Genomic DNA, 27,312 nt, shown 5'->3' with positions numbered 1-27,312 from the left:
ATTTTTTGTTTTTGTATTTTTATTATAGTATTAAGCGTATTTTTCTGATTTTTTTTATTTTTTGAGTTACTGAATTGTTTTGAAAACGTTTTCGAGGTATTTAATTAGTTTTAAAATTTTATTTAAAAAGTATTTAATTGCAGAAATGCTATAAAAATGGCTACTGCTATTTTTCTATTCGCAGGTGTAACTGATCGCAGTGCTTGGCACACTGTTTTTATAAATAAACGTTAAGAATTTGAAGAAAAAAGAATACTATATGAAATAAATTTTCAATTACTTTTAAAATAAAATATGTGATACATTATTTAATTATGGGCATTATTCTAGAAAACTATGCTGGGTTTGCTGTTGCCAAAACGTATACCTGAGTATATAAAAGTTGTTGTAAAATACACATCTGGGTATACATATGTATGTATATTACTCGGTTTTCCTTATAAATAAATTTAATTTTTATTCTTTTAGCGTTCTTACCTTAATATAATTTGAGAGACATGAAATAATAGCCTCACAATTTTCTACAATAATATGTGACGGGGAGCTTGGAGAAATTACGGTGAGGAATTTAAGATATTCAAATTTTTGTCCTGCCGCCAAGTATCTCAATGTCGATGGGAAAGAATGAGCTCGTTTATTTTCAAAGACTTCTATTACTTTTCTTTGGACTAACTCTGCTGTTGCTTTTGCTTTGATATTACTTGCACACGTTGAAACGATCAGCTTCTCGAAAGGTATTCGTATTGCAAAGTTTCCATAAAGTAATGTAGAGGCACGATTTGAATTGGCGACCGAGCGACCAGTAGGCGAAATATTCCACATTGGTTTAGCGCCTCAACTAGGAATGTAAGCGAAAGACGAAAATAGTAACAAAAGTGGTATGAAAGCTTTCCCCTGCTAAGTAAATTAAGGTTCTGCTCTGTTAGACGGACAAAATAAAGTTTTACCAAAACCCCCATTTTAACCCTGCGCAACTCTGAGCAGCCCCTAAGGAGTTACCACTATCGCAAAAAATGTTATGCTTGAATCAGCGCTCTATGAAAATAGTGGCTAATCGGGATACAAGTTTCCGGACCGTGTTATCTTTCGAAGAGGTGATCACAGTTGGCCACCGAGATCTTGTGATTTAACACCTTGTGACTTTTTTCTTTGGGCCCACGTGAAAGAGAAGGTCTACGGCAACAGCCCAGGGCCGATTCAAGAACTCATAGATGGAGTTCGTGAGGCTATCGAGGACTTAGGGCAGCCACTTTGCAATTCGGTTACGGAAAATTTCATGAAAAGGATATTGTCCCTCAAGCGTGGTCGTGGTGGTCATTTGCCTGATGTTATTTTCCACTATTAGCGGCATACCTTCCTCTTTATAATGAAATAAACATCCGATCATTTATATTGAAAAATAGCATTTTTCTTTGAATATCAAATGACGCCTCTTATTGGAAAACCCTTTACTATGAAGCAATTGTAATTCCACCTTAAGCTAAACTGTAGTCACTCGAAACATCCAGTGTCCCTGATGAATCTCATTAGACTTCTACTTGGTTTAGAGTTTCGATTGCAAAGTCTTTTTCTGGACAGTGCAAGGCAGTAAAAGAGGAGATGGGAGATCTTTTTTGACTCTTCATCGATTTTGAGGTTTCTACAGCACCTCCGGACTAGCGCTCCTTTCTGCATACTCGTCTATTAAGCATGTAGTGTTCAGAGAGCACTTCGATGTCAGTAGATATGTTCCCTTTTTTCAGACAGTGCACACTCCGAGTACTGTGTTCGACACCCTTCCGGTTTGCGGCCACGTCTGCCTTAAAATAAGACGGTTGAGCTTTTTTCTCATCTTCCACCAACTTACCTGGTATAAACTATTTAATTAGAAATTTTTATACGAGACATCAATGCATTCGTTTCCCAGAAGAGTCTATTTGGTCGTACCTTACTTTGCAATCTCTTTTGCCTTACAATCCCTCGCTAAAAGTCCGTGCAAAAATAACTGTCTGCTTTTAGGTTGACGCTGTTCTAGTTTGTTGATCCCTTCCGAATAATAGGATTAGGCCAACTGTGCAAAATAGACAATCACCTCTTCGTCCTCCTCGTTTTAATGTAATCTTTTTCCCGTCCAAATGATCTGTGGGAGCTATGTCTGGAGGGAGAATAGAGAGAATGTGAAACGAATTGTAACCCTATTTCCATTCATTTTGCAAGCACAACTGCTGAGGGGTGAGCTGGTGCATTGTCGCGATGGGAAAGAAAAATCACTAGACCTGCTAGATGCAACCGAATGCCAAACACAAAGAAATATAGCAATTTGGCTAAAACTTGGTATGTGTTCCTCCAAGAGATGCTGCTAACTAAACCTAACCTTGATATGCGCCAGTAGTGCCATATCTCTGACTTTGCACGAACTTTTCAAACGATCCTCGTAGATTTCTTCGACGCTTACGTGATTACACAAGCGAAGGATCCGGGTTACAAGTTCGGTTTAAAACAGGCAACTGCCGGAGCTCAGCCGGACATTGACAACAAATGGAAATATTGAACTCATCGCTACAAGTTTGCACCATAATCCGCGTCAGACCGTTCAAAAGAGAGCGGTTTCCTTAAGACTTCATAAAACTATTGTGCATAAAATATTGAGACAAGATCTTGGCATTCAGCTCTTCAAAACTCAAATCGTGCAAGCACTTCAATAGAACGACTACAATTTCTGCGAGATAATGTTGGAGCGATTTCGAACGATAAACACTATTTTCTGGCGTGGAGAAGTCCATTTTTATATAAACGAAAGTGTAAATAAGCAAAATTGCCGTTATATGGCACCTAAAGGACTGAATCCACTATTAAAACATCAACACCCACTTCACCACACACCCACAATCATCGAGGACAAGCAATTTTTGTGGATGGTGTCTCTTATCGGCGCTCGCTGCCAATAATAAGAGAACATCCTACCTTGGGACTATGGCGATACTGCGTGTTTTCTCTCCTTACAAACTCATAAGCCGTTTCCATGGCATATCCTGGCCACACAGGTCGCTCGATCTTACCACTATGGACTTTTTATATTGTGTACCCCCAAAAATAAAGTCTATCAAACAAACCCACCGACCATGGCAACACTAAAAGAAAATATAGTAGTTCGGGAGGTTAATAGCATCCCGACATCACTTCTCCAGCGAACTGGGCAACAGCTCATTCAATTAACTGTTCGGAATTGGAACTTTCTTGGCTTGTGAGAGAACTATTTGCTCTACGAAATCAGGCTATCTATTATTCGATTCATATCAAAGAAACAAGCTTTGTAATACCCACAATGCCAAAGGACTTGCCCATTTACAAGCCCATTTAATGAAATTTACAGATTTCTACATTTCTATATATGTATGTACATATGTATGTATTTTCAAAACAAAACATTTGGGTGAGAAGAATCCCCAATGGGATGAATAGTCAAATGCTCCATTGTTTACCTGTGAATGAGCAATTTGCATTACTCATACGCCATGGAGCACAAATCAAAAGAAGAGCTTGTAAAGGGAAAAAGCAACATGGATAATACGACTTTACTACATACAGACTTATCGTGTAGTATATGTGTGTGTGAGCATAAGCTCACTTGTCTGTATCGAATGTCGCAAATAAAACAAGCAACATGCAAAGAAAAAACATCTCCCATACCTTCGTGCGAGTACGAAAACAATGCTTTTAATTTATAGATAAATTATATTAAAAAATATTTTATTATTCACTCACTGGCACAACCGTTTACTTGTTCGTCAATGCGAAAAAATAACACTGGGGATTATGAAAACAATCAAAATTGCAAAAAGAAGAAATTGTGAGAAAAATTTTAAATAAAAACTGTAAAAGTGAGGTGCAGAGAAAAGAAATATTGTGTGAGTGCTACGGAAAGTGAGCAGTAGTACAAAAAAAAAATACAAGTGCACTTATAAACAAATAAGTGCACATGCAAACACATACTTATACGTATACATGCATATGTACATATGTACATAATTGAATATACATACGTACATAACTGGAAATACTCTACTGCTTTTATGCATGTGATTATTTATGTGCATACACAAACATAAGTATTTATACTAACATACTTCTACAGTGAGTCCCTACGAAAGTGATCCACGCTCATTTAAACAAACCAAATAAAATTTTTAACACCAAATCTTTTTTAATATAAAATCTAATTTAAATTTTTAAGTTTGTTAATTTGGCAATATCAACACGCCATTCACGTTTTACATCTTTCTAGCGCTGAAAATCACGAATGAGCAAGGTTTGGATTTTTTTAAGCTAGCAAATATTCAGCATGCGTTGTTCCGCCGCTAAGCCAAAGTACTTTATTCTAACGCCTTATGGTACTCTATATTTCCTTTTCTTTTCCATCTTTTATGTAAAAATAAATAAGTCTTTTGGATTTCCGCTCGAGAACGAGCGGAGAAAGCAAGACGAACGGGAACAGCAATCGTAGAAATTCTTGGAATAGCATCCTTTCCTTTCAATTTACCATCCAGAGTCGTCGCTTCGATAATGTTGGGCAACAGTTTTTCTTATCTAAGATTTTTTATAACAAGTCTAGTCTCATTACATAGCCGAGGTGGATTTATTTTAAAGAGAGGAATTATGAAAAATAAATAATTGGCACATTCAATTCTGTTAGGTGTTCGCTCGAGCTTCTTCACCTATTCATAGCGTGCGTCTTGTTGTTGTTCCACAAATACAGGCGCCTACAATTCTAAGCCGAGTTTGAACTGCAAATTATTTTTACGAGGACCTACTTCATGGCAGAAATACACTCGGTTTACCATTGACTCCCGGGGGGCAACCGCTATTAGAAAAAACGTTTTCTATTATTTGATGTTCATGCACGGAGATTCTAATCTACGCACTCCCGAATGGTAGTCACGCGCCAACCCATTTGGCTACGGCGACCGAGAAGAATTATAGACCATCTCATATAGCAGGCATGGATATTAAAATCCTGATAAATTTCATCAGTAGTACGAAGAGACTAAAACCACCGTAAATGAGTCGTCGTTCCGTCATCAACAAATACACATCACCTCTTCCTGCTTCCTTTCTTCCCAGCATTCTTATCTCCTTTGCAATGGTATCACAAAGGACGAATTTTTGATTTTCGTCCAAGTGAGCCTTCTCTATAAGCACCCATTTCAACCTAACCTAACTTAACGTTTCGCATATACAATAAAAAGTTGTGTATAAAAAATAAGATAGAAATGGATATACGAAAGATATTTCCTGCGTGAAGTAAAATTTTCTATTTTCTCCGTGAAATATCTAACCTACTTTTAATGGACTAAATCTCGATTATAAACCCTCCCTGACTTACCGAGGCCGCGGCGGGCGTTTGACCGATATTTTGTTCTATACGTAATTGAGCCATACCAATATTATCATAATAAAGAGAAATGACAATAATTTCCTAAAAAAATTGTATTTTATTCAAAATCAACACCGGCCCTTGAAACTTAACCACCCTTTATATACATACATATATGTACTCGTATTATTATCGAAATTCCAAGTTAGTGATCGCAACTTTTACTTATTAATTTATTTCAAAAAGTGTAGAAAACATGATTTTAAACTGACACAAAAACTAAAGAATGATGAAATTATATACATAATTAAATTACAAACTTACGCCTAACTAAACTAAAAGGTAGTGTTCAATAACACCGGAAATTCTTTCTTTGAAACTAAGAAATCTAGGAAGTTAGAATTGGAGATCTCAATAAAATGGAAAAGATCACGATCAATAGGAGCATTAAAAGTCGCTCCTCGACAGGCAATGGGAAACCTCCGAGTGTATTTCTGCTATAAAAAATGCTCCTCAGATAGTACTTTATCTGCTGCTCGGAGGCAGCATCAAGTTGTAGGTCCCTCCACTAGTAGAAAAATATCAAGACGTCCAGCACAAACAGAAGGAGGAGCTCGGGCTAAAACTCGAAAGGGGTGTAAGCCCCAATTATATGATATACATATTTTCACTTGGCTTCATGGTGCATAAAGTTGCATAACCAGAGTCGCGAAATAAACCCAACTTTTTTTTTAATGGCTAAGAGAAAAACGTAAGTAAATTCAAAATAATGTTATCGTACATAATTTGTAATTTGTACGCTGAATATTTATGGATTAAAAAAAGCTTTTGATAGCATCGATAAAAACAAACTGCCTTTAATACTTCGTCGGCAAGAAGTTGCGAAGAAACTCAGATTCATTTGATGTTGCCACAGGTGTGAAACAAGGAGACACTCTGCACCGACATCTTTAGCCTGGTTTTAAATTGTTTAATCAGCGATATCGACCCTGGAGCTACCATTTTCGCGAAAAGCGTCCTGATCTGCGGCTATATTGACGGCCTTGCTATCCTTGCGGGAAACCTTCGGCCTTGAAATTAATGTCGATAAGGCCAAATGCCTCGTTGGGTCTTCAAGCGCCACACGCTATGGCAACCTGGAGGAAGTTCCATATTTTTATTTCATAAAGTGGAGAGTTTTAAGCCTTAACAGCGCTGCAGACCCCCTAATCGGCGGGAATGGCAGACTAGAAACAAGTTATTTTTCTCACCTGAAACTTCTCAAAAATAAATTCCTATCGAAGTCGTGTAAGCTACAATTCCACGGGACATAATATACATATGTATATTATTAATATAAATTTTAAAAATTAGAACCATAGGCGTGAGGGAAATTGGAGTAAACGAAAAAAGACTGTCTACGGGAACTACTAACTAAACAACTATGGGCAAATAAGGGTTATCGAAAAAAATAGATATGATCTGAAAATGGTTAGAAAAAACGTAATAGGGAACGGGATTCCACCGAGATGGATCAGAAATGAAGCAGCAATAGAAATGGATGAAATTGATGCAAAAAAGAGGTTGTCTGCAAAGTCGGTTTACTGACGATAGTTTAACGTGATAACGTCATAAGAAAATACTGATTGAATGGTTGCATTTTTCAAAAGAAAATTTTAATTTTATTTGTTTGATACATATTTTGTATGGATATAGAGAATGAGTTAACATTAACATAACATATACTTTAACATAACATAACATAACATAACATAACATAACATAACATAACATAACATGACATAACACAACACAACACAACACAACACAACACAACATAACATAACATAACATAACATAACATAACATAACATAACATAACATAACATAACATAACATAACATAACATAACATAACATAACATAACATAACATAACATAACATAACATAACATAACATAACATAACATAACATAACATAACATAACATAACATAACATAACATAACATAACATAACATAACATAACATAACATAACATAACATAACATAACATAACATAACATAACATAACATAACATAACATAACATAACATAACATAACATAACGTAACATAACATAACATAACATAACATAACATAACATAACATAACATAACATAACATAACATAACATAACATAACATAACATAACATAACATAACATAACATAACATAACATAACATAACATAACATAACATAACATAACATAACATAACATAACATAACATAACATAACATAACATAACATAACAAATTACCCCGTATTAAAGCACTTATCAACAGCTTTCATTTGATACCCATATTGTACATACACAACCAAAGGTTACCCGGGTCCACGTTTTGACCTATATCTCGAGACCCCAGTCACGGAGCAGATGGAAATACTCTGAACTAAAGCATTCACCAACAGCTTCCATTTGATACCCATATTGTACATACACATCCGAAGGTTACCCGGGTCAACGTTTTGACCTATATCTCGAGACCCTATCTACCAATAGGTATTCAAACTATACGGAAATCATCTTCAATACCTACTTAACAATGTGTGTAAGTTTGGTTTAATTCGGTTCAAAGACACGGCGGGTCCACGTTTTGGCATATATTTCGAGACCCTAGTCATCAATAGGTATGAAAATTACCCCGTATTAAAACACTTATCAACAGCTTTCATTTGATATCCATATTGTACAAACACATTCTAGGGTCCACGTTTTGGTCTCTATCTCGAGACCCTATCTATCAATAGGTATTCAAACTATACGGAAATCATCTTCAACACCTACTTAACAATGTGTGTAAGTTTGGTTTAATTCGGTGCAAAGACATGGCGGGTCCACGTTTTGGCATATATTTCCAGACCCTAGTCATCAATAGGTATGAAAATTACCCCGTATTAAAGCACTTATCAACAGCTTTCATTTGATACCCATATTGTACATACACATCCGAAGGTTACCCGGGTCCACGTTTTGACCTATATCTCGAGCCCTATTTCCAAAATAAAATATAATCCATGTTACTCGTGATGTAGCTTTCGAATGGTGAAAGAATTTTTAAAATCGGTCCAGTAGTTTTTGAGCCTATTCATTACAACCAAACAAACAAAGTGTTCCTCTTTATAATATTAGTATAGATATGGTAAATATTACCATACATTTTTTCCTTCAGATATAATAAAAAAATAATAATAATAACATTAAAACAACAGGTATTATTAACAAACTTGGTTTTATTTGAAATTCTTCAAGTAAATCAAAATAATAATAATCAATAAGAAGGCATATGCCAATACAAATACGTGAATTTATATATGTACATATGCGCATATACATACATACATATATACGCTCACTTAAGTAGGGGAGAGCAGGATGTCGAACGTTGCCGTTCGTTTGCTTTGTTTGCTTTGTCGTTCCTTCCGCTCTTTCGCTTGCAGTTCATTCAATGCAATGAGCAAGGTAACTACATATGAGCAAGGTAACACTAATATGAGCAAGGTAACTACATATGAGCAAGGTAACTAATATACATATGAGCAAGGTAACTACATATGAGCAAGGTAACTACATATGAGCAAGGTAACACTAATATGAGCAAGGTAACTACATATGAGCAAGGTAACTACATATGAGCAAGGTAACTACATATGAGCAAGGTAACTACATATGAGCAAGGTAACACTAATATGAGCAAGGTAACTACATATGAGCAAGGTAACTACATATGAACAGTAATGAGCAAGGTAACACTAATATGAGCAAGGTAACGGCAATGAGCAAGGTAACTACATATGAACAGTAATGAGCAAGGTAACGACACATTTTTTCGTGCGTGCAGCCTGTTAAATCGAATTATAAGACGTTATCACGTCAAAAAGAGCATAGGTGGTTGTTAGAAACTCACCTATGGTAACAGGAAATATTGAAGAGATTTCTATTCCAGACAAAAGTGATCTTCAAGTTGGTGCTTATCGGGATAGGCCAAACCTCCGTTTTACAATTCTAGAATTGGTATTATTTTGCCTATGATTATGCGCCAACAGATCTAATTTTTCGGCTGCCCATCCGACTTAGGGGGTAGCATTAAGAAAAAAAATGTATCCTACCTTATATTCCGACTACTATAGGCAAACTGGTTGGTACGCGACGCGTGATTCGGAAACGCGTAGATTCGAATCCCCGTGCATGAAACACTGAAATGATTTTTTCCAGTAATGGAGCGACCATAATGGGTCGTCATAAAAAAAAAGAGGTTGTCTGTAAAGTCGGTTTACTGACGATAGTTTAACATGACAACGTCATAAGAAAATACTGATGGAATGGTTGCATTTTTCAAAAGAAAATTTTAATTTTATTTATTTGATAGATATTTTGTATGGATATAGAGGAGGAGGTAAATGGAATTGCAATGGAATAGGTCAAGTTACATTTACACAAACGTGCAAAATGACGAAACATTTATCAAATTCATGAAAGATATCTTCAATTTCGATTGTGCATCAGACGTTAATAAGTCAACAACACTAAGAGGCACCATCATCGATTTGACTTTTTCAAGACACATTACCCTCGAAGCACTCCCTTTCATTTCCTACTTTTCCTGTCATCGTCCTATTCTCAATAGAGAAATGGTTCATCGCCATGCACACAGGAAGAAGGCATATGCAAATACAAATATGTGAATTTATATACAAATGCGCATATACATACATATATGTTCACTCAAGTAGGACAGAGCCAGATGTCGAACGTTGCCGAACGCGGGGGCCGATTGTGCTCTTTGTCGTTCGTTCCGCTCTCTCGCTTGCAGTTAAAGCAAGGTAACGCCGCATTTTTTGGTGCGTGCAGCCGGCTGCATCGAATTATAAGACGTTATCACGTGAATATTTGTCGGTTTAAAACTGTAGGACGCTCCATTGGTAGAACAACATCAAGACGCACACCATAAATTGGAGGAGGAGCTCGGCCAAACACCCCAAAAGGTTGTAAGCGAACATCCTAGTTGGGTGCTTAGAGATCTTCTCCGTCATCTTGTGATCTTGATGTTATCTTACAAATGGTCGGACTTCCGAATGGATATGTGGTTTTTATCAGAGGAGTCACTGTTATTTGGGCACACTCACTCTGTCATTTCACTTTTTACTTCATAATGCATCCGAGAGCAGAATGAGCAGAGCACATGAGTTTTAACTACAAAAACGGCCGCTTTTTTCCAATAATTATTTATAACAATTTAAGTGATTTATCCTATTCCCAAGGGCATGGAAAGCACCACAGTTAGCTTTTTAAGAGTATCTGTAAATGGTACCCCAAGTTTGCGAAGTTACTTTCCAAAAACAAAGGGGAATAAGTGCTTTGAATATAGCCAACAACTTATTATTTGGGATCTTAAATTTTTCACTGATACGAGATTCGTTTGAAAAGTCCGCTCAAAGTTAGAGAGATGGATCTACTGGCGCATATCGAGGTTATGTTTAGTTAGTAGCATCTCTTGGAAAAACGCACACCAACTTTCAGCCAGATCGGTACATTTCTTTGCATTTGGCATTCGGTTAAATCGAAGAAGTCGAGTGATTTTCCTTTTCCATCGCGACAACGCACGAGCTCAAACCTCAACTGTTGTGGTCACAAAATTAATAGAAATAGGGTTCCAACTCATTTCACACACCCCCTATTCTGCTGGGTTGGCTTCCTGGAATCCCTCGGACTAATATTTGTTCGCCAATATGAAGAAATGGCTGGCGGAAAAAAGATTTTATTCAAACGCGGAGGTGATTGCAGAAACGAATGTCTGCTTTTCAGACTTGGACAAATCCTATTATTCGGAAGGGATCAACAAACTAGGACAGCGTTTGAATAGTATAAGCCTAAAAGGAGAAAAATAAAAAAGGTTTACCGCAAGTAATTAAGTAGTTTTTATTTCTTCACACACATTTCAAACGACTCTCGAATATACTCTGGCTTAAACGCTTAGTCGTAAATACTCACCGCTAAACTTCATAACAATAGTTGAAGTGAGGTACGTTCAATCTTTGAGCATGTCCGCCCTATGAGATTATGGCATGTGATACAACTAATACAGAAATGTTTTTCCTTGACCGACTAAGCGCCTTTGAGCGACTAGCTTGCCATTTTGGCCAGTATTACATGCCAGGCTATCACCCCATCTCGTGTTGGCTGAAGCGACAATGCTATTTGCACCACGCTATTTGTAGGTTGAGAGGGGTATACCTACAATCTCCATAACCGACGGAGTGTTATGGCCGAATGTCCAAACCCTAAATTTCACCATTGATTAGTTGCGGCAAGCCGAGCAGCAGTGTTACCTGCATTCTGTTTACCAACTAAATCTAGGGAAATAAAAAGAAAGGAGTATTTAGAGCCATTCACCAGACTATAAGCCCATAAAGGAGGAGGGATCTGATAACAGCCATATGCAGCCAGTGAGTATTCTTCGGAGAAATACCCCACATGCGTCCTATTACCTTTTTGCATGGGTAGCTTCTTTAATCTATCCTCTTCATTCATGTTCCAATTTAGTTCCTTGCCACCCAAATATTTGGCGCAATCTCTTATTTCTAGCCTTACAGCATTTAATGTGCGATTTACAAATTGTGGAACACTAACTCTGTTTTCTGAGGATTCACATTCAAACGGCTATTGAGAGCCCATCTAGACAGCTTATTAAGAGTGGTCTGCATTAGAGCGCTTAGAGTTGATATTTACCACATGTGGCAATAATAATCTATGTATGTATGTCGTCTGCATAAGCAATTACTTGACAAGCATCAAAAGCATAACGGCCTGATTCCAAAGATAAGCGAGAGAGAGCCTCAACACGTCATCCTTCTCAAGAATTGAACATTTCACGCACTTCTTTGAGGAGAATTTTGCATAAAAACCTCGGTATTAAGGCTTACAAAGTTCAATTCGTGCAAGAACTGAAGCCTAATGACTATCCAATGCGTTTTCGGTTCGCTCAATAAGCAGAAACTCGATTGACCGAAGATGAGCATTTTTACCGAAAAATCATCTTTTCTGATGAAGCTTATTTTCACATCGGTGGCTACGTCAATAAGCAAAATTGTCGGATTTGGGGCTCAGAAAATCCACACGTTACTGTAGAGAAGGAAATGCATCCACAACGGGTCACTGTTTGGTGCGGTTTTTGGTCTGGCGGCATCATCGGGCCATTTTTTTTTTCGAAAATGAGCGAAGAGCCGCGGTTACAGTAAATGGCGAGCGTTACCGTGACATGCTCAACGAGTTGTTTCCAAAAATTTAAGAGGATGACATGGACGACATTTCAATAGGACGGTGCAACTTGTCACACTGCCAAAGTTACACTCGAACTTTTGGCTACCGTTTTCGAAAACCGAATAATCAGCCGAAATACCGATATCAATTGGCCGCCTCGGAGCTGTGATTTAAGCCCGTTTGACTATTTTTTGTCGGGAGTCGTTAAGGACAAATGTTATGCGAGCCATCCAGAGACGATTGATGCTTTAAAATACGAAATCGAAGTTGCCATTCATGAAATTGGAGCCCAAACAATCGAGAATGTGCTTAAAAATTGGATTGATCGAATGGCCTACTGTAAAGTCAGTCGTGACAGTCATTTGAACGATATTATTTTTCATTCATTAATGACAATGTTCAATCTTCAAAATAAAAAAAAAAGTTTGAAAAACTATTGATTAGTTTTCCTTTTTATAGCCGATTCAAAAAGCAAATTTTACATGGCCCACCTCTTATTTACTATTTACCTACACACGCATACATAATTTTATTAAGAGAGCACGAAATTCGTATAACTCTTTCATAAACGTTTACTAACGTGAAATGGCACTATTCCACTGTGGCTCACTGTACATGTACATACCTACATATGCATATATATTTGTATGTGCCCAGGTTTGCAGTTTAATAATCGTATACAACTGAAAACAACCGCAAGCAATTTATTTCACTTGTTGAGATTTCCCCTGGACACCAGTAGCCCTGCATATAATGTTTATATACATATTTACCATGCACTTATACATTCACATGCGTTCATTTGTGAACCCCTAGGGCATAACCTCACAGCCCCACTTGACTAACGCCAACTTACGTACACTGCCCGCCAGAAGAAGCCTACACGAACGTATGGACATATGGACATGTGTATGCACATACATCTGCATATAAATCTGTATTTTATATTTTTATGATTTTACATATTTATATGCGTACATTTTTTTCTTTTGCCTCTTACTGAAGTTGTTACAACAGTGTTAACGCTTTGTTGTTCTTCCTCACAATTAAACCAAGAGTAAAAATTTATTCTGCCCAATTAAGTGCATAATTGCACATTTATGGTTTCACTTCTTGCTACTGGTGCCTTAACTGTGATTGTTGATGCGGTTTTTAAAATCTTGAAATATTATATAATATATTGCATGGTACATATCCGTATATATGTATACGCAAATGTACATATAATACGAGTACAATAATAAAAAGGCTTAACTCAAACTTTCACATGCCTGCATGCCTTATTTTAATCTCAAGAAATAATTGTGAAGTTACAAATACATACATATGCACATACCACCTTGAGCAAATAGTTCCCGGAATACAAACAGAAAATTCATAATACAAGTTTATTTCTCAGAAGTAATGGTATCGCCTTCAAAGTACTCCCCATCAACTCCAACGCGCTTACGCCAGCGTTTGATCCAGCTCTTGAAATATTTCTGGAACTATACGAGGGCGGGTCAATAAGTCCATGACTTTTGGAATAAGACATAGCCTTTTTGATAAATAAATCATTTTATTTTTCAACGTAGTCTCCTTTGAGTTCTATACACTTTGTCCAACGCTTCTCCAATTTTTTTATCCCTTCCAAAAAATATAATTTTTCGAGGTCCTCAAAATAGGCCTTTGTTTGCGAGATGACATCATCATTGGAGTCAAATCTTTTCCACCAAGCCATTTCTTCAGGTTTGGGAACAAGAAGTAGTCACTCGGAGCCAAATCTGGACAATATGGCGGATGAGGGAGCAATTCATAGCCCAATTCACGGATTTTTGCCATGGCAACAGCACAAGTGTGTACCCTTGCATTGTCTTGGTGGAAAAGAACTTTTTTCTTGGCCAAATGAGGTCGGTTTTTTTTTCAACTCGTTATTGAATCGGTCCAATAAGTTGGCATAATATTCCCCATTGATTGTTTTTCCCTTTTGAAGTTAGTCAATGTGGATTATCCCGCGTGCATCCCAAAAAACAGTCGCGATAACTTTATTGGCTGACAAACCCACCTTGGCCTTCTTTGGCGCCGATTTACCCTTAGAAACCGACTGTTTCGACTGTTGTTTGGTCTCTGGTGTGTGGTGATGGATCCATGTTTCGTCCACAGTTACAAAACGGTGCAAAAACTCCTCCGTATTGCGATTAAACAACGCCACACCTTCCTGTAAAGTTGTTACACGATTGCGCTTGTGGTCGACTGTGAGCAAACGCGGCACCCATCTTGCGGAAAGCTTTCTCATGCCCAAGTGATCATTCAAAACTGAAACCACTGAACCATGCGAGATCCCTACGGCTTCCACAATCTCTCGCACTTTCAATCTTCGGTCGGACAACACCATATCGTGAATTTTTTCGATTGTTTCGGGTGTAGAGACCTCAACTGGGCGTCCAAGACGTTCGGCATCTTCAGTGCTTGCACGGCCACAAAGAAATTCAATAAACCACTTTTTTATCATTGAAATTGATGGTGCAGAGTCCCTATAGTATTTATCAAGCTTAGCTTTGGTCTCGGTAATGGTTTTTTTTTCGCAAAAAATAATGCTTAATAAGCACACGAAATTCAGTTTTTTCCATTTTCTCCTCAAATTACTGGGTAGTCTGATAAAGGTAGCTTTAAGACACAAACTAACTGACGCAGCACGTTCAAATTTTGACAGGAGTCAGCTGACAGATGCCTGTTGACAGGAGCAGTATTTCTTTTTCAGTAAAGAGGTCAGAAATACAAAAAGTCACGGACTTATTGATCCGCCCTCGTATTTTCGGTATAGACATCAGCGCTGTCTTCGATTTTTCCACTACTTCCTTTCGGTTGTTAAAACGCGTACCCCTTAGAAGAAGAATTCGATGGCTGCTGGATGGTATTCGTTTCGTTCTTGATTATAAATTCACGGATAATGACAGCATAATGCGACGATGCGTTATCGTGTTGCAAAATCCACGAGTTGCTTTTACCCAAAAATCCTTCATTTTTGGCGAATTGTTTCACGTAAACATGTCATAACGCCCAAATAATAGTCCTTATAAACTTTCTGAGCTTCTGACGAAAATTCGTGTAATCCATAAAAACCTTTTTTCACTAAAAAGGCGGTGATTTTTTTGCCTCTGGTTCATTCGGAACTCTCGACTCACTCGCCTGATGCCTGAATTGCGTGCCTTACTCATAAAGCCACGTCTCGCCTCCAGTAATGATGCGTTTTAGGAATGTTGTGTTGGATTCAGCTTTGGAAATCATGTCTTTGGCGATATCAACGCGGTCTTTTCTTTGCATGAAATTCAGGTCTTTTAAGACCAACTTTGCAGTTACATGACGCAAATCCAAATCATCATACAATGTCCTGAACGGATCCACAAGCAATAAACAAGTCCCCTGCCAGCTCCCTGATGGTTAATTTGCGATTATTGATCAATTTTTCTTTCGCTTTATAGATGTTTTCATCAGTTTTCGCTGTCGACGGCCTGCCACTAAGTTCCCTCTACGTCATCCTTAATGGACTCACGATCTCTTCTGAAGCGTTCATGTCACTCGTAAACGGCTGTCGACTATTTTCTTTAAATTATCATCACCGAAACAGTTTCGCAACATTTCTAATAGTGGAGTGCCCAGGGGTTTTGACCTCGGATCTCGTAGGGACTGAATGAATTGCCATGTAACTAACAGGATTTTCTTTTGTATGCTCTAAATTGTAACTTCTACCAATATTATATTGTGCAATTAATTTTTTCATTGTTTAAACAAAAAAATATGAAAAATTAATATATTGGAGCATAATATTAAGTTGGAAAAAATTTTTTTTTAGTTCTACGTTAAATTTTACTTAAATAGATAAAGACAAACATCTTCCCAACGTTATATTATGGCTGGAAGTGGGATAAAAGAAGTTCTTTCTACCATTTATCCAGAAAATACGATTGATCACATAACGTCAGGACGTGCCTATGCTAGAGCAGTACGTGCTCATACCTTATTGCAGCAAGCTTTAGCACAATTAATTTTTGAAGATCTTAAGGAGAATAATGCGGATTTTTTAAATGTATTGAATGACGAACAAATATCGATGTTTTTTGAAATGTTCAATTACAATGAAATTACAGAAAACCAAGGATTTCAAATGCTGAGTAGAATTTTTGAAGATAAGTTAGTTGAGCTTGAAAATAAAAATAAAACATCAAAACTATGGATTACGTATTTTCGAATGGTAACAATATTGAAAGAATTCATTGCTGCCGACCGTATGGGGGATTGGAATTTACATCTACATAGTATTGAGCTGATGATTCCACTATTCCACGCATCAGGACATTTTCCCTATGCGAAGGCTGCACAAATTTATCTGCAAGATATGAAGGAATTACAGTATATAATGGATCCAGCAGAGTTCGAAAAATATACAACAGGATATTTCACATCTAGGCGATCAGATATTTTTTTTCTGGTATTGCAAGTGATCAGACTATTGAGCAGACTTTAATGAAAGGAATGAGCGTCGAAGGGGATCCTTTTAAACGAGGTGCCACTGAAAGTGTAGTTTATAAATGAATCAGAGGAGTTATTTATAGTAAAGATATTATTCAAAGCATAGAAAATTTTTGTGACATATGTATCTTTCAATAAAAGTCATCAACACAGTGATTCTACAGATGCTAGAATAGAAAGGGATGGTATCGATGTAAAAAGATTGGTAGACTTTTTCAAAGAACACAGTCCTTTTCCTGATACAGATGCAATTATGTCAATTGCCACTGGAATTACCGCTGATAAAAGTATAAATTGTTACAATGCTTTTGAAGAAGGTTTAAAAGTTATGAAGAAAATCGAAGGGAAAAATGTACGCGAATTGAAGTTTTTAAGGAAAGATAAAATAAATTCTCTATTGGCTAAAAATAATAAAATAAAAATTCATAACAATGTTATTCCCGTTGATCCATTGTTGCTGTTTCAACGTATTTGTGTGTTGAAAAAAACAGATGATGAACTAAAAACTTATATGAATTATGAACTGGCACCATATCCACTTGCTCTGTTTGAATATGGCCAAATGCGAAAGACAAAAAAATCAAATTTCTACGAATTATTCCCAGAAATTCAGATTAATTTGAAAAGTTTAGAAAATGTTCATTATGTTATTGATGGAGGCATGTTGTTATATCGTTGAAAATGGCAATTAAATGAAACATTCAAAATGATATGCGAACATTACGTAAGATATTTGAGGAATAATTATAATAACGCATACGTGGTATTTGATGGATATAAGAAGGACGGTATTAAATCTGCTGAAAGGAATCGTCGCGCACTAAAAAATATAAGTACAGATATTGAATTTGATGAAAATATGCCGTTAAAAATCGCTCAAGATAAATTTCTAACGAATAAAAAAAATAAATCTCGCCTAATCGAAATGTTAAGAATAAAATTAGCTGATAACAATATTTTTACATGCCAAGCGGAAAGCGATGCAGATAAATTAATTGTTGATACAGCAATTAGTTTAGAATCTCAAAATATTGTTGTAATTTCTGAATACATTGACGTCTTGGTTGTGTTAACGGCATTGACGCCTACTGATCGTGAAATATATTTTTTAAAACCATCCCGAGGCAAAGTTAACCAACAAATATTTTCATCGAAAAGTTTAGAAAAATCTCTACCAGCATGTAAATAACATGTTCTATTTTTACATGCTTTCACGGGCTGTGATACTACTTCTGCGTTTTACAACAAAGGAAAAATTAAGTTTATCAAAAATTTTGAGAAGCGGAATGATCTACATGACTCAGCAGCAGTATTTAAAAATGTACATGAAGATGCAAATAATATATTTCAAGACGGTATTACATGTATTTTGGGACTGTATGGTGCTTCGGCAAAAATGACAGATTTGAATACATTCAGGTTCAATTCCTTCATCAAAGCAACTGGCAAAGACACAAGTGTTCTTTTATCTTCGTTACCTCCCACATCTGATGCAGCATTTGAACACTTAAAACGGGTTTACCTACAAATCCAGATGTGGTTAGGGAATGATTTAATCATCGAAAATTGGGGATGGAACTATTCCAATAATACCTATAATCCAATATTTACGAATCAATTACCTGCTCCGGAAAATGTATTAAAAATGTTATTTTGCAATTGCAAAAAAGGATGTGGAGCTGCATGCGGATGCCGAAAAAGTGAATTATACTGCAGTGTAGCATGCCTACAGTGCAACGACGACAGCTGTCTAAATGTAGCGCCTATGGTTAACATCAGTGAAATTGAAGATAATATTTGAAAAAATGTAAATTTTTCAATAGACAAATTTTTTTGTTAATTCATTTTTTTCTTTTAAATAGTCATAATTTTTTTGTTTTTAATAATTAATTCGATTTTACTTTTATGCTATAATAACAGAAAATAATTTTTTATTTTTTTTTTTTTGTATGCTAATTATTTAAATAAACGAATAGTTTACATAATATTTTTTTTTTTACATTTAATTATCCATAATCTATTTATTTTTTCATTTGCTTCCACTTCTGTTACAAAAACAATAAATTCTACAACGTTATTTGCATTATAGCACATAAGTTATTGCAATCATAAATTTTTGCTATTTAAAAATCAAATGCACAACTTTTAAATAGGTAGAGATTATTATTTATGTTATTCACAACACATTTTCGCAAAGATAATTTAATTTCATCTAGTCCCTAAGACATCCTAGGTTTTCACGTTTTTAACGCTCCAGGCACTCCACTATAAGGTTTTTGCACCATTGAACACATTTTTAACGCTCGTTGTTGCAAATTCAATCCATTTTTAAATTTAAAAAAATCGAAAGCAGTGGTAGATTCACTCACGACGGTTTAACTTTTACGAATGCCAAGCAATGGCTATAAAATTTTGGTAGAAACGTCAATCACAGATGTGCCAACCAAACAATAACAGAGAACAGAATTCAAATCAGTGTGTCACCTGCCGGTTGTTCCGGGAACTTTTCGATCAAGGTGCTATGCATAGAGCAAACTGTACTTAACCTCTAGTAAAAGCCGTTTTTAAACAAGCATGAAAAGTTAACACAGTCAAAAGTGAGACGGAAGACGGACTGAAAAAAATATCGTAGATAAGGATTTTGGCTTTGAACGGTCATGTTGGACACTAAGATATTAGCATCCAAAAACATAAGGAAAGAACTTACTTGTAAGTGCATCTTCATCAGTACATTCAAACCAAATTCTGGAATGTGTATCTTTCCTCTTCACAAGACCAGTTTTAGCTCTTAACCGAGTGCGGTGGTTAATATCACCAAATAGGCAGCGTACAAAGGACAGGTTCGGAGATAGCGGCTTGCCCTGGGTCCACTAAATGTTAACATGATGAATCTGACTTCTTTCAACAAATACCGAAAATGACTGTTATTGTAAAATATTTCAAAGCAAAACTCAGCTTAAGAAATATGCCGCAGGCATATGTACAGACATACTCGCAAATACTTACATATATATTGGGTATGGGTATAAGTTTCCGTCTTTTCAATTAAATAATGCATTATATAATGTGAATGGCCAATGGCTCATGAAACTACAATTTCACTCCATCTTTCAGGCAACATACGGATTCCTCTGGCGAAACATTCGAGTTCTTTCGACTTGAGCCAGTTTGCGATGCTCTCGTAAGAAGTGAGCCGCTCTTCAATAAGGGTCAGCCCTTATTGATCGGTAAGCAGAACAGATGGTAATCCGAAGGTGCAATGTCTGGGGAGTACAGCGGGTGAGGCAAGATTTCTCAATTCAGTCCCTCTAAATATTTCTGGACCGATTTAGCAACGTGTGGCCTGGCGTTGTCATGCAGCAAAATCAGTTTGTCATGTACCTGTATACCGTCCCATTCCGACCGCTTTTCCTTGAGCGCTCTATTCAAGCGCATTAGCTGCAGTCGGTAACGATCGCCAGTGATAGTTTCAGATGGTTTAAGGAGTTCATAATTGATGACACCTTTCCGATCCCACCAGATCGCGATCTTTATCACTTACACCGAAATTACCACTTTAGAAGCGTCGAAACCACTCTTCACAAGTTGTATTTGCTGGAGCGTGATTACCGTAAATATTGATAAATAAGCGACACGTTTCAACTGCACTTTTCTTTAAAAGGGAATAATGTAGCATGACATGCCGCAAATGCTTTTTTTCGAGACGAACGTAGACATTTTTGACAAAACTTGCTATTCTTAAAAACGTCACTTTCTTTACTACGGGAGTAAACTCCGCTTAATTGATTTACACTTAATTCATTTTCAGCATTTCTTCTTACTCTTTCTCGTAGTAGCAAAAGCTCTAGCACTTTCGTTGCTACTACTTGGGCTTGCAGTCGCGAATTTCTCTCACGCTTGCAAATGCAAAACACTGCTCAAAGAACTGCTGCTGCCGCTATTAAAATCTATAACCTATGGAGGAATTGGGTGCGCACACGATTTATTATTTATGATGGCAAATATATTTTTATGGTCTCACTTTCACATTAGTACAATTCGACTCATCAAGCCCGTAACGCTAAATACCTGACTAGCTGCTGTTTCCTTAGGCGTTCAGCTTTTAATATACTCAACTTAATGGTATTAATGGTCCAGCTAACTAAGCTTTGAAGCCATTAAAGCGCTGGAGTACCACCTGTCAAAATTATCTTTACCCAACTTACCTTTTAATATTTTTCCAAGCGCGACATACGGGTATACGTCTAATAAAAAATTGTAAATGAGACTGCTACCTTCATCAAATAAAATGTTGCACTTTGCCGTACTATAAAATATCATACATCAACATATTCAATGTTATCTTTTAGGCGGACGCCGTAGCCGAATGGGTTGGTGCGTGATTACCATTCGGAATTCACAAAGAGATCGTTGGTTCGAATCTCAATGAAAGCAAAATTAATAAAAACATTTTTCTAATAACGGTCGCCCCTCGGCAGGCAATGGCAAACCTCCGAGTGTATTTCTACCATGAAAAAGCTCCTCATAAAAATAGCTGCCGTTCGGAATCGGCTCGAAACTGTAGGTCTCTCCATTTGTTGAACAACATCAAGACGCACACCACAAATAGGAGGAGGAGCTCGGCCAAACGCCCAAAAAGGGTGTACGCGCCAATTATATACATATATATATTAAAAACAATAGAATCTGAATCTGAATATCTGAATTTCTACGTCATTTTTTAGACATTTTGATACGATTTTCTATAAAATTTAATACTTTTTTATGCAACCATATTACATAAAAAAGCGTTTTGTAAACAAGCGCTCTTGGCGACATTTTTCGACAACCAGCTAAAAGTGTTTTTACTTATGGATCTCTAAGCTCCCAGGTAAAATTGCATAGATCATATAAACTAAACTAAGCAAAACTGTAACCAGAATTAGTTCCAAATAAAGGTGGAGGTAAATCCACAGAAACAATTTTCAAAATAACTTTATAAGCTTTATATATATACATTGCCTAAATCATGAGATAGCATAAACTATAATTAAATTAAAAAAAAATATGCTTTGCGCTGACTCTCGATGCTCATACGCGTACATTTAACACATACAAATGGGTGGCAGCGGTAGCTTTGCGCTTTCGAACCAACTTCCACTGGCCCTGATTTTTATGGCAGTTGAAGAAGTTTCCCAATCTTCGGGCATATGTACATACATACATCGTGAAGAACTTTCCTTACCATACCATATGGAGAAGATACTCTTCGAAAACTCTGTCTTTAGGATTGAAAAGTTTCAAATTGCTGAAATGTTTTGAATTTCATCATTACCTTCTTCAATATCGCGACGTTCGTTGGTTTTCCCGTCTCTTTGCTTTTTTCTTCTTTTTATTGTACATTGTTTTTAGAGCGAGAGTTGTCAAGAGCATTGGTGTTGTGAATTGTGTTTTGTAAGTTAAGATCACCTTGTGGTTCATTTTGCTTTAAATAAGTAATATTTGTACACATTTCTTGTTCTGTATTCTGGACCGAATTGTTTTTATTTAGGGAAAAACGATATTCATTTGAATCATTTTCCAATAATCCATACAGATTGTTGCTATTATCTTTTTCACTCATAATGTTTTTGATAAATTTTTTTTGTTTAGTCAGTAAGATTTTTATTTTATTTATTTATTTATTTTCTTCGCTTAAGAACACGTCCGCTCTCGTCAAGTTCCACGCTTCCTCATGAATACTCACAAATGGAAGTAATTCCATGAACGAACTCTTCGAATTATGCCAAACCAACCTCCAAGGTCAGCGCTTCAAAACACGTAACAGTATAAAGTATCTCGAAGTGCTAATTGCTACGAAACCATCTTTAAGTGAAAATGAAAACAAGCTAGCTGAAGTAAAAAAAGTAGATGATTCGAGAAGCGGTGATAACAGTTCATCTAATATTATAGTTCACATAGTGATGAACCTTTTATCACAGCTGAGTTAGAATCAAAAGAGCGGCATTTTGTTTCGAATTCAGATATGAACGATTTAGTACGTGAGCTAGAACTCTCATACAGACATGCTGAGGTTTTGGCATCACGATTAAAACAATGGAATCTTGTAGAAAATGATTTCAAAATAATATTAACAAGGAAAAACTCTGAGCGGACTATTTTCAATAACAATTTTGAAATTGATGGCGATGACCAAAACCTTACTTATTGTAAAGATGTTGAAAAATTGTTTCAATGCTTTAACACGGAACATCAATCGAAAAATTGGCGATTATTCATCGATGGATCGTGCAAAAGTGAGTATTTCATCGATTTTACGCTTTAAAAAAGAAAGATTTCTCTGTAAACATAAGTCCTGAATTTGATGTATGCTTTTTGTCAGGTTTAAAAGCTGTGTTATTACACACCGACAACGAGTTGCCATCCGTGCCTTTGGCATATGCTACTGATATGAAAGAGACATACGAAACTTTGGCAAAGATCCTTAGGGTGATAAATTACCCAAAACATGAATGGGAAATCGTCCCTGACCTCAAAGTTTTAATGATTCTTTTCGGAATGCAAGGAGGTTACACCAAATATCCCTGTTATTTTTGTGAATGGGATAGTCGTGCTAGCAATCACTATGATCGAAAAGAGTGGCCATTGTGAAAGTTTTTCAAAATCGGAAAAAACAATGTTGTTAACATTCAATTAGTAAAAGCTGATAAAATCATATTACCGCCATTGCACTTGAAACTCGGCTACATGAAGCAGTTTGTGAAACGTCTAGATAAAGACAGTGAAGCTTTTTCACACTTAAAAACGACTTTCCCTAAGCTGAGTGATGCCAAAATTAAAGAAGGTATTACATTTCAAATAAAATGAAAGTAGCAAGTAATCGTCTGAAATAAAAACAATTTTTTAAGTATTAGAAAATTGATGTGCTTATTCCATGGAAATATAACCTATTGTATTATTGTACAATATAAAAAATTTTCCGTTATTGTGCAGCGATATTCGTTGGACCGCAAATTCGCAAAATCATGAAGGATGGAAATTTCACTAAGAAACTGAATCCGGTGGAAAGAAGAGCATGGATGAGTTTCATTTCTCTTTGTGAAAACTTTTTGGAAAAAAAAAGAAGTGAACTCCGTTGCCGTCGTGAATGAATTTTTACGGCCCTACGGAGACATGGGATGTAGAATGTCCATCAAAATTCACTTTTTGCATTCACATTTAGACTTCTTTCCGGAGAACCTTGGAAAATTCAGCGACGAACAAGGGGAAAGAAAGGTTTCATCAAGAAATTGCGTCAATTGAAAAACGTTTCCTCGGAAAAAACAAAATACATATGTTGGCGGATTACTGTTGGTCGCTCAAACGCGAGACGAGCGATTCTTCTTTAAAAAGACGAAGGTCGGGTAAACATTTTTAGAAAAAGTTAGGTATGTAAAATCAACAAAAAAATGTATATAAAAAACAGTATGATTGTTCTTTTTACTCCAAGTCAGAACAACTTCATCCCAATTTTCAAAGTTGACAAAAAATGTATGACCAATACATTGTACACACTGCAATACACATGATGGCCCATATTTTCTATTTACGGAAAGCTAGCGTAGTTTACGCAATTTTTATCCGATTATTGAAAGTAATACATTAATTTCTTCGTTAATAAATGCACTCAAAGAATATTAACAAACATCTTTAATTTTGTTGTAAAATTATGCAATAAAAAATTGTTAAAGTTAAAAAAATGATTAAAAAAAAGCACTTTCTCCAGGTTTAATCAAATAAAAATCACAACTAACTAGTTTGAATAATTACTTGTTGTACATCATTTGAAAGGTCTGACAATATCCTTTTCAAAACATATAATATAAAATATTGAAAATCGGTGAAAAAATTACAGAGATATTCGTAGATTACCACGCAAAGTCTGAAAAAACGGTTTTTTATAAATAAATAAAAATTGGAGGGTACAAAAAATATAACAAAAATATTTTTATGCATTATTCGACCATATAAACAACCTACAGTGTGTAATTTATCAGGTGTATTTTCAGTGTTGCACGGTGTAATTTGTAGTTAGGTAATGGCCTCAAAAATAAATTTCTTAGCAACATTCCCTTTACATGAGCCATGGACAATAAAATATGATAATGGGTGGGTCCAAGGTACTCCACCTATGCCTTGAACCATAAGAGTCATAGCACTATTCCCTATTCTACATGTTCGATTCTCGTTACCGTAATCCTCAACTCCTATAATCTTATCATATTTGGCGACATATTGCATATGACTCTTAAGTGCCATTTCGTCACATAAGACAGACACGAATTTTTGATCCTGTGTGAAACCCCGACTTCTTAACTCTAAACATTTCAAAGAACTACTACTACAACCGGAGTCATGGGGCCACTCCGAAACGAACTCGTCGAGAGTTCTTTCTTGAGGGAATCTAAGAAGCAACTTTAAGTGCTTATAAGCTACTGGAGACAGAAAATATACACCTAAACCCAAAGTTTTGAAATAGTTGTCATATCTACGACCATTGGGTTGGCGATTACAGTTTTTTAAACTATTTTCAACTATGCTACTAACTTGAGGAGGAAGATTTCTACGGAAACTCTGACTTTGCTGAAAACTCTTTTCCTTATCGGAAATTTCTTTTTCTAATTTTTAAAATTTTTTTGAAACTTCTGCTAACTGATTTTTTAAGTAGCAAATATATCTGCCTTTCTCTTCTAAAATTGTCTTCAGCTTGGAATTTTCCCCTTTTCAATTTCTGTTCACTATCTACAACAGACGTTAAACATAAGTTTGTCTGACTTCCTCTTTCACAAAAATGTGCTCCCAAATTTTTTGTACTAAAATCCCTTATTTCCCCCTTAGCCTCTTCTGCAACTGATGCAAGTAAAAATAAATTGTTAGATTCACCGCATGAATCCATGCGGTCTTCTAACGATTGTGGCAAAAAATCATCCGTTCCTAATTCGATAATCGAATTAGGACTCGCAATATCACATTTAAAACTGGGTGTTGGTAAATGTGATTTACCTAAGAGGTTATTATCGGGAATTGCGTCAGGTATCAATTTATTTTTAAACTTCATTTCACTGGAGAAATGGGTCTCGCAGGCATAAAGATATTTTGACTTTCTTTTCCCTGCACCCAAGCGATCAAGCCAAATAGCATATCTAGGTAAGAGTAAATAAGATCCCTAGTACTTATAACCAAAACTTAATGCCTCTAATTTGGGGTTAATGAGTTTAACTTCTAACTACATTATATTGAAATGCAAATAATAAAACCTTTAACTCGACTCTAAATGTTAGTTCTTGCTACTTGTTAGACTTGCTCTTCAGTTTTCTCCCGAGGCAATAACAGAAATGAGTAGTTTACTACATTTATAAGTACCTGAGCTTACTATAGCTATGACACAATTACACAAAAGTACTTATATATCTACTTTAAAAAGCTCTACTAAAAAGTGTATTGTCATAACTCAACTGGCACCGTATTTCTTCTGACTTGGAAAATTGAAAATCCGTTGAGCCCTGACGCATCCCCGAACACACCTATTCTTAAGTTTTGGCATTTTATTGCTGAAAAATAAGTATTACAATATAATATACACTCCTCACAAAAATTAAGGGAGCAAGAAAAAAATTCAAATTTTTTCAGGTTTTTTGACGGACTGTATCTATGTGAAAAATGATCGTACCAGAAATTTAAAAAAAGCATTTTGAAGCTCCAGGGCTCTACTTTTCGAATCCGTGGAGCAAAAATTTTGCCAGGCCACGGTTTCAACGCAATCTGAAAAAGTATGACGAAAAAAAAAATTTCCAAATTTTTATCTTTCTTTCTTGGGCTCCACGGGCTCGAAAAAAATTTTTTCGATAAAGCGATCATATGGACCAGAAAGCCTGATTATTCAGCTTCATTTTCCTTTTTTTAAATTCTTCCTACGTCCATGTGTCACGGAGATATCCGGAATTGAACAAGAAAGGACCCTTTTGTCCTCAAGCAGCGATATCTCGACAACGAATGGTCGCATCGGAAATTGGAGGACGGTTTTGGAATCTGCAATAAATTCCCCATAAAATTCCGTGTAGACGTTTCACGGCGAAATTTTTTTTTCTTTCAGTACTTCCCTGCAAAAAGTGGAAAAAATTGAATTTTTCTCTTGATTTGGAAAATCGGCTGT

General features: G+C 36.1%; 1 pseudogene; it reads right to left on the bottom strand.

Annotated features, from left to right (window-relative positions):
* Positions 1-174: 174 nt before the first annotated feature.
* On the bottom strand, positions 175-26,217 carry LOC129248720 (uncharacterized; annotated as a pseudogene).
* Positions 26,218-27,312: the final 1,095 nt, after the last annotated feature.

This window comes from Anastrepha obliqua, chromosome 5, assembly GCF_027943255.1.
Source record: "Anastrepha obliqua isolate idAnaObli1 chromosome 5, idAnaObli1_1.0, whole genome shotgun sequence".
NCBI lineage: Eukaryota > Metazoa > Arthropoda > Insecta > Diptera > Tephritidae > Anastrepha > Anastrepha obliqua.
The sequence above is the reverse complement of the archived record's forward strand: the minus strand, read 5'-3'. Positions and strand labels throughout refer to the sequence as shown.